Source organism: Lithobates pipiens, unplaced genomic scaffold, assembly GCF_037356315.1.
Source record: "Lithobates pipiens isolate NorthernLeopardFrog02 unplaced genomic scaffold, aLitPip1_a1.2 Scaffold_13, whole genome shotgun sequence".
In the NCBI taxonomy this organism is placed as follows: domain Eukaryota; kingdom Metazoa; phylum Chordata; class Amphibia; order Anura; family Ranidae; genus Lithobates; species Lithobates pipiens.
The window spans coordinates 474,371,904-474,385,356 of NW_027507718.1; positions in this window are offsets into that span (position 1 = coordinate 474,371,904).

A 13,453-nucleotide genomic window follows, 5' to 3' on the forward strand; every position below is an offset into this window, starting at 1 on the left:
CCCAAAAATGGAACTTTCCGCTTTAAGGGAAGGTGACCCCCTGACATGCCACATTTGGCATATCATTTTTTTTTGGGGGGGGATACCCTCTTTTTAGAGGCATCATCCAGCACCCACTTGCTCCTGGTACACCGTGGCACCGGAAGGGAGATCACCTCTCCCCCCTCCCTCTCGGCAATCATTTGGGACACGTCACAGGTCCCAGATGATTGCCCGGCCAGTCGTGGCGTGTGGCGCGGGTCGCACATGTGCAGTAGGTGCCCAGAATTGAAGCCACAGCCGAGCACCTACATTTACAATGCTAGCACCGCAGAGAGGATGAGCAGGGCTTTGTTCCCCCGCATCGCTGGACCCCGGGGACAGGTAAGTGTCCGATTATTAAAAGTCAGCAGCTGAAGTATTTGTAGTTTCTGACAGTTTTGTAGTTGCTTAATTTTTTTTTAAGCAGAACTCCGCTTTAAAGAATAATTGTTGAGAAAAAAACAATCCCCTCTTGGTGATCTATGTACATTTCAGGGATTTTAACAAACTTTGTATCCTACTCCCCCCCCCCCCCCTTTTTTTTTTTTTGCTAAAGAAATAGCTCCTTGTTTCATAAGGCTGAAAGCATACTCATTCTGAAAGGGAGGGTCTGGTTCATTATAACCAGCTGGTATGCAGGGTCTGCATCCCTTTACAAGCCTGACATTTGAAGACTATTTCACCAAAACTTACATTTCTATTGCGGGGGGAGAGACAAAAATTTCACTTTTCATATTAGAACAGACTTTTTTTCTGTTTTTTTCTTTAATAAATTTACAAAGATTTCAAATAAACTTCTTTCACATTGTGATTATGGGATATTGTTTCTAGAATTTTGAGCAAAATAATGAATTTAATCAATTTTGGAATAGGACTGTAACATACCAAAATGTGGAAAAAGCGAAGCGCTGTGAATACTTTCCGGGTGCACTCTATAACATTAAATTACAATATGGCTTCTGTAGCCATTGTATATGCTATTTTTGTTTTAATTAATATATTTTTCTTCTAAGAAAATGGAGTTAACCTTTAAGCTTACCTGTTGCTTTATACTGCATAGGCAAAAGACAGGTTCGCGTTAATCTAAGAAGAGGTAGCACAGTCTAAAGATACTGTTGTTCTATAGAAAGTTACATGCAATGTTTCCTTTACAAACATACAGTAGTCCATTACTACTGAACAGAACAGTATCTGATCTGTCTTCCAGCAGATGAGCAATAGTCTATTGAATATTAAGTAGGAGACAATTTAGTTGGAAGCTGGAAACAAAGTTCTGTGCAGATATACACTGCCACCCTGTTGATTAATAGCATTTTCTCTCTTTAGACAAGTAAAATGAGTTTTATCACAACCCAGACAGGTCCACTTTAATATAATCAATCTTCAGTGGATGCTATCAAAGTTGGCAGTAACCATATATTGTGCAAATGTCTGAGTGGGGTTCACATGCCAATGCTGTGTTTTAAAGTTTTGTTGGATGTTTCATTTTTGTATGATTAAAAGAATCATAAGATAGTTAAAGGAGAACTCCAGACAAAATAAAGTATCCATTAATAAGTAATGGGAATACACACCTCTGCTGTATTTTGTTCTTCCGGGACTATTTGGTAAAAAGCGAGGCTTCAGAGGTTGTTCAGGGGGTGAGGCAGCAGCAACATGGAAGGCCACCAGGGACTGCAGGCGAATGAAAAGCCTGCCAAGGAAGCCATACTGGTGCCGTGCACCTCCACAGTGTGGGTCTTTTTCTTCAGCCAGGCAGAGGATGAATCTGTGGCTGTCTTAGTCCTCCAATGGCAGAGGGTATGCAGAGGGTATTCTGGATCTCAGTTTAAAGTAGCTGCACCCACAAGTGCCTGAGATGAAGACTAGGCACCATATAAAAGGCCCAGGTCTAAACCTCAATGACATGAAGTATAGATACTGCACATGGAACATGTGAAAGTTCCATTTATATTCCCATTCATCTGTAAACAATCATGCCTGCAAAAAAAAATAAAAAATCGCAGAACCGGTGATGATTAAATGATGGTGATGGTAAATGGTTACTACACAAGGATTTCAAATGATGAAGCTGCTTGCTCGCCCATTTATTTTTTTTGCATTTCAGTATTAATCAACCAGAATAAAAAGCTCTTGTATTGAGCTCCTATATATTTATTCAAATTTACTTTGATTCACAAATAGATATATGTATATTTTTCATTGTAATAACACATATTTCTGATATTCTTTTAAATGAATTGATAGTTTATAATAGTTTACTCAATAAGAAAAATACAGCGCTAAAGTGCATATGTGAAATACACATAGATAAAATACCATACAATAAAACAGCAGCGCTACTAGAAAAAATATATTAAATATAAAACTAATCAAATGTATATAATAATATAAGGATGGAAATACAATGATAATGATAATAATACAAGTTTCCAAAGTGAAGTGAATATATCAATATATTATAACACAATCCAATCCAAAAAAGACACAATGTAAAAATGGCCGGCCAAAAACAAGCGAACACCTGTCGCTGAGAGAAGACGCACTGACGAGATGATTTGGATTGTGGTTCATCTATCATAAAACAACCTTCACTTTCACTGTTGAACTTTTTTGGATTGGATTGTGTTATAATATATTGATATATTCACTTCACTTTGGACACTTTTATTATTATCATTATCATTGTATTTCCATCCTTATAGTATTATATACATTAGATTAATTTTACATTTAATATATTTTTCTAGTAGCGCTGCTGTTTTATTGTATTATATGATAGTTTACTGTTACTGAGGTTTAATGGTGATCAAAATTAAAGTATGGTTAGCACTGGTCACTCATGGCACTTCATCTATGTGGCTCCTCTTCAGCGACCCAATGTGCCTGTACCATGTAAAACCAATAAACACAAGTGAATGGTTTCATGCTGGAACCTATAAGCACACACGTAGTAAGTACAAATATTCAGTCTTTAGGATGAGTATGAATGAGTCTTCTGTTCTGTAGTTGTGAAACAACCATACATTGCTGGTCTCTGGGAGAACACTGTTCCCCCGTCTCTCGTTAGAACGTAGAATGTAACAATTTCTGTTTTTAGCATTCTTTATATATCGAGAACGCAGCAGTTAGCTTTTGGGAAGACAATTTTACAGCACAATATTCAGCATTGATATAAATAAAAAATAATAATCAATTGCCAAAAGTAACCACTTGTTTCTGAGACTCTACAAACCAAAAGAAAACATGACTTCAATAAAGTAATAATGACACTTTTTCTGGTGGTGTGGCCTTTTTATCTTAATTTGCATGTAGGCAGGTGCAGTCTCCATTCTTCACTGAAAGTGGAGCTCGACCGCAGCAGTATTGCAGAAGAAAAGGTAGTCAAGATGGGCGGGGTTGACAGGGGGTCATTTATGTGATTGGATGCTGGCACCCCATGTGACTTGGTGGCCATCTTGAATCAGGCAGAGTCTACTTAAGACCCTGGCTCCCAGGCTTTGCAAGTATTTTGCGTGTGGCTAGAGTAGGGACAGGTCTCCTGTCAGTCAAGGACAGTGATTTGCATTAGGGAAAGGTCCTAGAGGAGTAAGAAAAGTGCAGGAACACGCTATCCTCCCTGGAACCCTCTTCACTTGGCTTTGCCACCATATATGCATATAAACAACCTGGTGGTAATTAAGAGCAACTCTGACCTGGCACACAGAGAGATGTCAGTGCTCAGGGTGGGGCATTTTGTGCTGGGAAGCTGTCATGGATTGCACAGCTTCCCTCACAGGGCTAGTGATTGCAAGGACGCAGGTGGCCAGGGGCTTCCTAACAACTGATGACTCATTATTCAGCTGCTAGCCAGGAGGTTCCCCAGCCCAAAGCTGAAATTAAACAAAGGGGCCGGGTATGCTTACTGATGTCATTACCCAAATATGGCAATGGTTATATTTGGTTAAGGATAGGACACTCCCACCCGGCAGCTGAATGAGCCATTGGTTGCTATAATACTGTTGGCTGCAAAGATGTGGTAGTCCTAGGGCTGAACATATACTGAAGACAGAAGTGTCTACTATATAGGCACTCCAACCTCAGTGCCACCTATCACCAATCCATGCCTCCAATAAATTAATGTACGTGTCTCTGAGAGGTACATGAATTTTTCACAGAAACCAACATTTTTTGTGGGAAAGCACAACAGAATTCTAAAGAATGTTTTAGACACTGTTTATGAATTCCTATGAGATATTTTATATATTAATAATTAAACATTTCATTCAAGAAACTGCTTCTCAGTCCCTATATATCAAACACAATTTAAAAACCTCATCATAAATTAATTATCTTGTCACATTACAAATATCTCCATGTACCAAATGTCATCTTGTATATAAGCAATTTTTGGGAACACAATAGGGTTAAAGGCGTGCATTAATAACTTAAAAACAACAAATCCATTATAGTCCTTTAAGAAGCAAGTCAAAGGTGGTACGAAGTTCTAAAGAAGGTAAAAAATTTCTGTATTTCACTTGATGTCTCACATTGAATAATACAATTCAAACATTGAATTGTTTTGCCCTTGTAGCCATTCAAGAAGATGTTATCAATTTCCTGAAAGACGCAACATTTTTACTGCGACAAAGTGTAACTCTGAAAGTAATCACACCATATAACTGGTCAAAGGCTTGTGATGATCGTATTCCTAGATATGGCAGATGTACTGTGCAGGTATCTGCCATTTGGCATCCTTATCAATTGTAGGATGGCTCCCAACTGTCCCTGATTTGGAGGGACTGTCCCTCTTTTTGATCTGATGCATGGACCTCTATAAAGAAATGTACTATTTAGTTACTAGAAGGGTTATACTGCAGTAAAACATACATCCAATTCCTGAAAAACAAAATAAAAAAAACATACATCCAACCACTATTGAATGTGTTTGATCCTCTTGGACACACACAGTAAATTCCTGTGGGTCTGACAACTGTGGGTCACACATATCCGACCTTCTAGGTTTGATAATGCCCTCCTCTTGATTTAGTGCTTTTCCGGCACTGGCCCCGTGGACTCCTCTCTTCTTCCCCTTCTTTTCTTTTCTCTATTTCCTCATTCCCATTTATCCTTTCTCTTTTCTTCTTCACCCGATCGGATCTGTTCCATGCATCCATATTAAAAGCCTACTAGGTAGCCAGGCTTTGCCCTGGTAACAAATGGTTATGGAGATATTTTTTCCTTTTTTTTTTTTTTTTTACATTTTTCTATGATAAATTTTGTCATTGTCCTATGTTGGGACACTCTGGTTTGCTTGTTTTCTGTTTTTCTGCAATGCACCTGGGATCTTCTGTATTATTCGAATGGTGTCAATTGATCGTCCCCTGCTTAGGGACACTGTGCAAGGGATTTTTTTTTGTTTGTTTGTTTTTGTATTTAGTCTCATTTGGCTTATTTTTTGCTGTAAACTTCAAGATGTTATTCTTTAACTGCTGGATTGCATAATAATAAAACCTTTTGCAAAACAATTTGTTTGAAATGCAGGTATAAAGAAAAAGTAGTGATATAAAAAAAATCATATATTTCAAAGTGTAGCCCATAATAATATAAAATAATCAATCATAAAAAGTACATAATCTCATATAAATATATATATAAGTGCAATGCCAGATATTATCTGGTGAAAACCCAATATATCAAGCATTTTGAAACACATGCTGCTCTGCAGTCTTATTAAACATAAAAATAAAATCTAAATAAAGAAAAGTTTATGTAAAAAGAAAAGTCGCAATTCCGAATAGAACAGATAGAGTGTTTATTCAGATCTTCCCATTTAGGTAACATGTATCCAATGAGGATGTATGGGATCCCACCGGTGCACACCACCCTTGTTTGAAAAGGAGGCTTACTGAAGGAGTAAGACCCTCAGATTATAGAGCGGTCATAAACAGCTTTGTATAGAGATCCCCTCTGGCTCCAGCTTTATCCAAAAACACAAACACGCAACAGCAGGCGACACTCATATCTTCCACATTAGCTACTTCCACAATCCCGCAGATTGCAATCATTTAAACATCCAGGCCATACATGCAAAAGCTAGATATGTTTCCCAAAGTGTAATACCTGTAATTAAAAGGTTTTATTGATTAAAATTGCACTTACTCAACTTTACAGATTGAAAAACAGTGATGCATACAATAAGAACTCCATACTGCCCACATTGAAAATGCATACGTGGTGATGTACGCCCTGGCTTTACAATTTTCAGTGCCTGATATCAGGGTAGTATTTCAACTGCAAAATATATTGTGAACTAGTTTAGGTTTTGTTTTCTTTTTTTAGTTATAAAAAAAAATCACCTGGGGAGTTAAGCAATAACTTTTTGCATATTCATGTTTCATGGTCCATATAACTTGGCACAATGCTGGGAGGTGTCCATCATCTAAATAATTTATACCAGCCTTTTTCAACAGGGTGTTGTGGTACTCTGGGGGGCCTTTTTGGTTCTTTAAGGGTGCATTTTGCCTAAAAATTGCCATAAATTGCTAAAAAATTGTCAACAAACCAGTGTTTGGATCAATCCTGCCTTTTTATTACACAAAGTTTTTTTAGTGTGTAGCATTATAAACGTGAACACCATGTGGGCCAACCACTGGCATCCTAACAACCAATGACATCATAATTTGATAAGAAAGATGTCGGGCACCTGTACAGCATCATTGTTTGCCCCAGATGCAGATTGTCACTTGCCATGTCACCTGCCACCAGATGCAGTTTGTCATGTCACCTGCCACCAGATGCGAATTGTCACTTGCCCCCAGATGCAGATTTTCACTTGCCACATCACCTGCCACCAGATGTGAATTGTCACTTACAACTTCACCTGCCACCAGATGCGAATTGTCACTTGTCACGTCACCTGCCACCAGATGTGAATTGTCACTTAAAACTTCACCTGCCACCAGATGCGAATTGTCACTTGCCACATCACCTGCCACCAGATGTGAATTGCCACTTACAACTTCACCTGCCACCAGATGCGAATTGTCACTTGTCACGTCACCTGCCACCAGATGCCGATTTTCATTTGCCATATTTTCTGCAACCAGATGCAGATTTTCACTTGCCACATCGCCTGCCACCAGATGCAGATTGTCACTTGCCATGTCACCTGCCACCAGATGTAGTTTGTCGCTTCAACTGCCACAAGAAGTCACTTGCCACATCACTTGCCACATCACCCGCCACTAGATGAAGATTGTCACTTGCCATGTCACCTGCCACCAGATGCAGCTTGTCACTTACCACATCGTCGGCCACCAGATGCAGATTGCCACTTGTCATGTTACCTGCCACCAGGTGCAGTTTATCAAGTCACCTGCTACAAGATGCGGATTGTCACTTGCCACCTCACTTGCCAACTTGCCTGCCACCAGATACAGCTTGTCACTTGCCATGTCACCTGCCACCAGATGCAGCTTGTCACTTACCACTCCGCCTGTCACCAGATGCAGATTGTCACTTGCCATGTCACCTGCTACCAGATGCAGTTTGTCACTTCACCTGCCACAAGAAGTTACTTGCCACATCACTTGCCACAACACCTGCCACCATATCACCTGCCACCAAATGCAGTTTATTATGTCACCTGCCACCAGATGCGGACTGTCACTTGCCACATCACCTGCCACCAGATGCAGCTTGTCACTTGTCCTGTTGCCTGCCACCAGATTCAGCCTGTCACTTGCCACGTCACCTGTCACCAGATTCAGATTGTCATTGTCACATTGCCTGCCACCAGATGCAGATTGTCACTTGCCCTGTTGCCTGCCATATTGAATGTTTTTCAAAATTTTTTGTCTTTTTTAGTTTAAAAAAACAGCGGTGATTAAATACCACCAAAAGAAAACTCTTTGTGTAAAAAAAGTGATATAAATTTAGTTTGGGTACAGCGTTGCATAATCACGCAAGTTAGCACGAAATAGCAAAAAATGGCCTGGTCATGAAGGGAGTAAAACCTTCCCGAGCTGAGGTGGTTAAAAGGTGGCTTGACTGAAAAAAAGAGGATGAAAACAGCCTTATACTAAGGTGCCCCTCTTTCTCAGACCTGAAAGCTATGATTGCAGTATGTACAGTATATGCAATGCTGTTCTTTTCCCCTAAAAATGTGTGCAGGTTGCACACTGATCTGGAGATAATGTCACATATACTGCAATTGATATGTATACCGAAAAGCGGGGAACTGCATAGTATGTCTGCTGCCTAATAACAAGAATTTAGCAACAATTATATTGTCTGATTACCTTCAGAGGCACACTTTGTCCCAGTGAGAATGTTGCATCTTTCAGGAAATGGATAATGTTATGTTCAAGGACTATGAAGACAAAACAATTCATTGTTTGGATTATATTATTCAAAGTGAGACATCAGGTGAGACACCAGGGGCGTTGCTAGGCTTACAAAAGCTCTGGGGCTAGAGCCGATAGTAGTGAACTAAAGAAAGTCATACGCTAGGGCAGGCATACACATGTAGATAATATGCGTGTGTGTGTGTGTGTGTGTGTATATATATATATATATATATATATATATATATATATATGTGTACTGTATACACATATATATATATATATATATAAAATGTCATTACATATCAGGGTTCCCAGAGCCCCCTCATTACATCAGGGTACCCAGAGAACCCCCCTCATTACATCAGAGTCCCCAGAGAGCCTCCCTACTTAGTCTAGGGTCCCCAGAGCCCCCCTCATTACTTCAGGGTCCCCAGTGCCCCCCCTTACGTCAGGGTCCCCAGAGAGCCTCCTCCTTACATCAGGGTCCCCAGAGAGCCCCCCTTATATCAGGCCCCCCAGAGAGCTTCCTTCTTACATGAGGCTCCCCAGAGAGGCTCTTCCATACATCAGGGTCCCCAGAGAGCCCCCCTTTCATCAAGGTCCCCAGAGAGCCCCTCCTTACATCAGGGTCCCCAGAAACCCCCTTTACATCAGGGTCCCCAGAGAGCTCCCCCCATCAGGGTCCTCAGAGAGCCTCCTCTTTACATCAGGATCCCCAGAGACCCCCCCTTACATCAGGGTCCGCAGTGAGCCTACTTCTTTTTATCAGGGTCCCCAGAGAGCATCCTCCTTACATCAGGGTCCCCAGAGAGCCCCCCTTTGTACATCAGGGTCCCCAGAGAGCCTCCTCTTTACACCAGGGTCCCCAGAGAGCCCCCTTACACCAGGGTCCGCAGTGAGCCTACTTCTTTTTATCAGGGTCCCCAGAGAGCCTCCTCCTTACATCAGGGTCCCCAGAGAGCCCCCCTTTTTACATCAGGGTCCCCAGAGAGCCTCCGCTTTACACCAGGGTCCCCAGAGAGCCCCCTTACACCAGGGTCCCCAGAGAGCCCCTATTAAATCTGAATCCCCAGAGAGCCTGCCCCTTACATCAGGGTCCCCGGAGAGTCCCCCATACATTTGGGTCCCCAGAGAGCCCCATTTACATCATGGTCCCCAGAGAGCCTCCCCCTTCGGTTTGCATTCTCACAAACAGTAAGGTTCTTTTTAGGAATTAATTTTTCCAGTTGTTAGAGCACCAGGGACTCCATACCCTTCTAGAACCCAGTAGTCAGAATATTCATGTGTATGAAAAAATACCAATAAATGTAGTTAGGTACTGATTTTAACACCATTATGTATTTCAAATGCACCTGGCATTTGAATTTTCCTTGGCACCAGTCTTTTGTAATCCTTGCACAGCAGCACTCAAACTGAGAGGGGGGCAGTACTAGTTGCCAATTAGGTCTCTACTATATACAGGTATACACATAGTAGGTATTGCTGCAAATCTAAGAGTGAGAGACATTATTCACATTAAAGTGGTTGTAAGCCTCAGGTATGAAATATGAACAAAGGATATCTTGCTTTACTGTGTACTTGTCTCTATCTAAACAGCTGAGTGTGATTTCTCTCTGCAGCCTTATTCCTGTTTTTTGCCCTTCTGACAGTTTTCCTGACACCAAGAAATAAAAAGGTGACAGGGGAGGAGACCTCCAACACACAGCCTGTGACTAAAATCCTCAGCTCTGCATGTTCTCTATGTACTCTGTGAAGGGGGTGTGTCTCTTCCCTCCAATCAGGACTCAGAGCTCTTCTCACTCAGCAGTGTGAGACTTTAGATCCCTCAAATTTCAAAGCTGATAGATCCTGTGTAAATACTGGACTTTAAAGTGTTACTAGGTGTAAGGAGGACCACAGACGACTTGCTCAAGTCCTACGTTCAGACTCTTCTCTAATCCATGATGTTCCCTCTGGCCCATCTTCCCATGCCCCGACGCATTGGCTGCAGAGGCAACAGGTGATATCCTTCATTCGCACCTTCCCATCCCTACCTGATATACTTACTGACTTAACAGACTTGGAGAGCATGCTGCTCCAGGCCGCAATTCTGTTTGTACCCTACACTCTTGGATCAGCTGTGGCAGGTTACCTAATTAGCTGGGTATAAAACCCTGTCTCACTCTGAGGGCTGGGTCAGTTTATTGTCTCTTGTCACCAAAGGTACCTGTGTTCCTGTGTTCAAAGTTACAGTGTTCCAAGACTGACCCCGGCATCTGACCCTGGCTTGTATTTCGTTTATGCTGACTTCTGGAATCCCGGACAACGGCTTTACTTTGATGATCCCTTGGCTTTTCTTGTCAAGCCCCTGTGCAGATTCACAGCCCAGGTAGCTCATATCTTTTGTTACCGTGGGCTGTGTCTATTTGCAAGGGTGAGCCTACATCTGTGCGCCATGGACTCCAACCTAGGTAAGCCCTCACATAATGAACTGACCACCATGGAGTCCGCAGAGATGTACAGGATGCTCACCTCCCTTGCTCTGCAAGTCTCCAACCTGGGCCAGACCGTCGCTGAGCTGCAGCAAGAAGTATGCTTGTTTAAAGGCACAGTACACCCAACCCTGGAACCTGCATGTCCGGAACTGTTTGTTTTGATGCCTGAGAAGTTTGATGGTAATCGTGTATCCTTCTTTTGTTTTAAGATGGATTGTGAGCTACTGTTTGCCCTTAAAGCGGAGGGCCGGTTATAAAAAAAAAAAAAAAAAAAGTCAGCAGCTGCAAACACTGCAGCTGCTGACTTAATAAACACACTCACCTGTCCAGGGCGCCCGCGATGTCGGCCGCCCGAGGCCGACCAGTCCCTCGGCTCTCGGGTCCCGGCGCCGCTATTCCCTTGTAAGGGAAACAGGCAGCGGAGCCTTATGGCTTCACTGCCCGTTTCCTACTGCGCATGCGCGAGTCCCGCAGCTACTGCGCATGCGCGAGTCCCGCAGCGCTTTCTGAATGGGACGCGCTGTGTTCTGGAACACACAGTTCCCAGAACACAGCGCGACTCATTACCCAGAAGACGCCGCGACGAAGAGAGAAGACAGAAGATCTCCGCGGAGGAGGAAGAGGAAGATTAGGATAAAGTGCCTAGCAACAGGCATTTCTGGTAAGTAAAAAAAAAATTATTTTTTCTTTTTTTTTTTTAGATTTTTTGTAATTTTTAACATTTTTTTGTTTTTCAGGGTGGCCCTCCCCTTTAAGCCTAGGACCTATGCCACGACTTTATTAAGATTCGTGCTTCCATCAACCTGCTCACTGGAAAATGCAAAACATGGGCTCATCAGCTTTTACAGGACAGGAGTCCAGTCTTGGATAGCTGGGAGGCATTCATGTTTACTCTGGATATTTACATTCCTGTTTATAAGAAAACCAGAGTTCCCAAGTCTGCTCTATGCTCACGTGGCCTGCAGGCATCCAGGGACAGGAGTACCCGGTACAGATACGACTCCATGCCATCATAGTATGTTCCAAGCCATGAAGCTGAAGTCCTTACCCCACAAAGCCTAGATGCTCCTAAGGTCATATGCACACCTTCCCTGGGAGACGTGGAACCCATGGAGATCGGGGCCATCCGGCCCAAGCTATCTCAAGGTGAAAAAGAGCAGAGGAGAGACTGTGGTCTTTGTTTTTACTGTGGGGGTAGAGGGCATCTTATCTCTCTCTGTCCAATTCGCCCACCTCGGCCAAAGGTTCTCCAAGTGGGTACTTCTAGGATCCTTCTTGCTGCCCCTGAATCTCTGCCTGCTATCCAGCTTGCAGTTCCGGTGCCTGTGTCCTCAGTTGAAGTTCCAGTGTCCCCAGTTCCTGTGCCAGTGACCCCGCTTGAAGTTCCTGTGCCGGTGACCCCACTTTAAGTTCCTGTGCCAGTGTCCCCGCTACCTCCTGACTGTACGTATGCCTCAAATGGCACCATAGTCCGTAAGCAGGACCTGAAGACTTTCGAAAGAGGCTTGCGAGCGACGAAAGTCTCCCGAACTGGAACTTCTAAAACTAAGAAAGCCCAAAGGAAATAGGATGTTCCATGCTCTGAGGGCATTCTTAAGGGGAGGGAACTGTCACGGTCCCTACCATGTCTTTTAGATGGCCAGTCGTGGTCGCGCCCCAAGTGGCTCTAGGTGGTATTGAACTAATGACTGTTTGTTATTGCTCCTGTTTCTTTACCTCTGAGCTACACATCAGTTCTATTCTGCCTGCTTTTCAGCCATGCCTAGTTTTGCATAAAGTACTGTGGGCAATTCTGTTTGTACCTGTCACTCTTGGATCAGCTGTGGCAGGTTACCTAATTAGCTGGGTATAAAACCCTGTCTCACTCTGAGGGCTGGGTCAGTTCATTGTCTCTTGTCACCAAAGGTACCTGTGTTCAAAGTTACAGTGTTCCAAGACTGATCTCGGCTTCTGACCCTGGCTTGTATTTCGTTTATGCTGACTTCTGGAATCCCGGACAATGGCTTTACTTCGACGATCCCTTGGCTTTTCCTGTCAAGCCCCAGTGCACAGATTCACAGCCCAGGTAGCTTATCTCTTTGTTACCGTGGGTTGTGTCTATTTGCAAGGGTGCCCTCACATATACTCTATCATACATATGGCTTACAATCCTGACCTCCCCCCCCCCATACACACAGGCCTGGAAAGAAGATTTGGGTCACTCCATTTCACCTGTAGACTGGCAAAAGTGCTTCATTCTGACTCACAAAATATCCTTAGCTTCCAAAGCTCAAGAAAAAGGATTCAAGTTGTTGACCCGTTCGTACAGATGCCCCTCGACTTTGCACTGGATAAACCCGGCGCTCCCGGATACCTCCTGGCATTGCTCGTCATCCAAGGGAACCTTACTTCACATTTGGTGGGAATGCCCCCCTGTGAGGAGGTTCTGGCAAAGTATCCTCGACCTGTACTGCAGACTCATGGCGACCTCAATCATACTCTCTCCTGAGGTAGTTCTGCTATATTTGCTCCGGGGACCGATTAAATTGGTCAAGAAGGACGTTCTGCGTCACTTTTTGGCAGCTGCTAGAACGGTTCTGCCCAGACATTGGAAGTCGACAAGCATGCCTACCTGGGGGATTGGGCAAT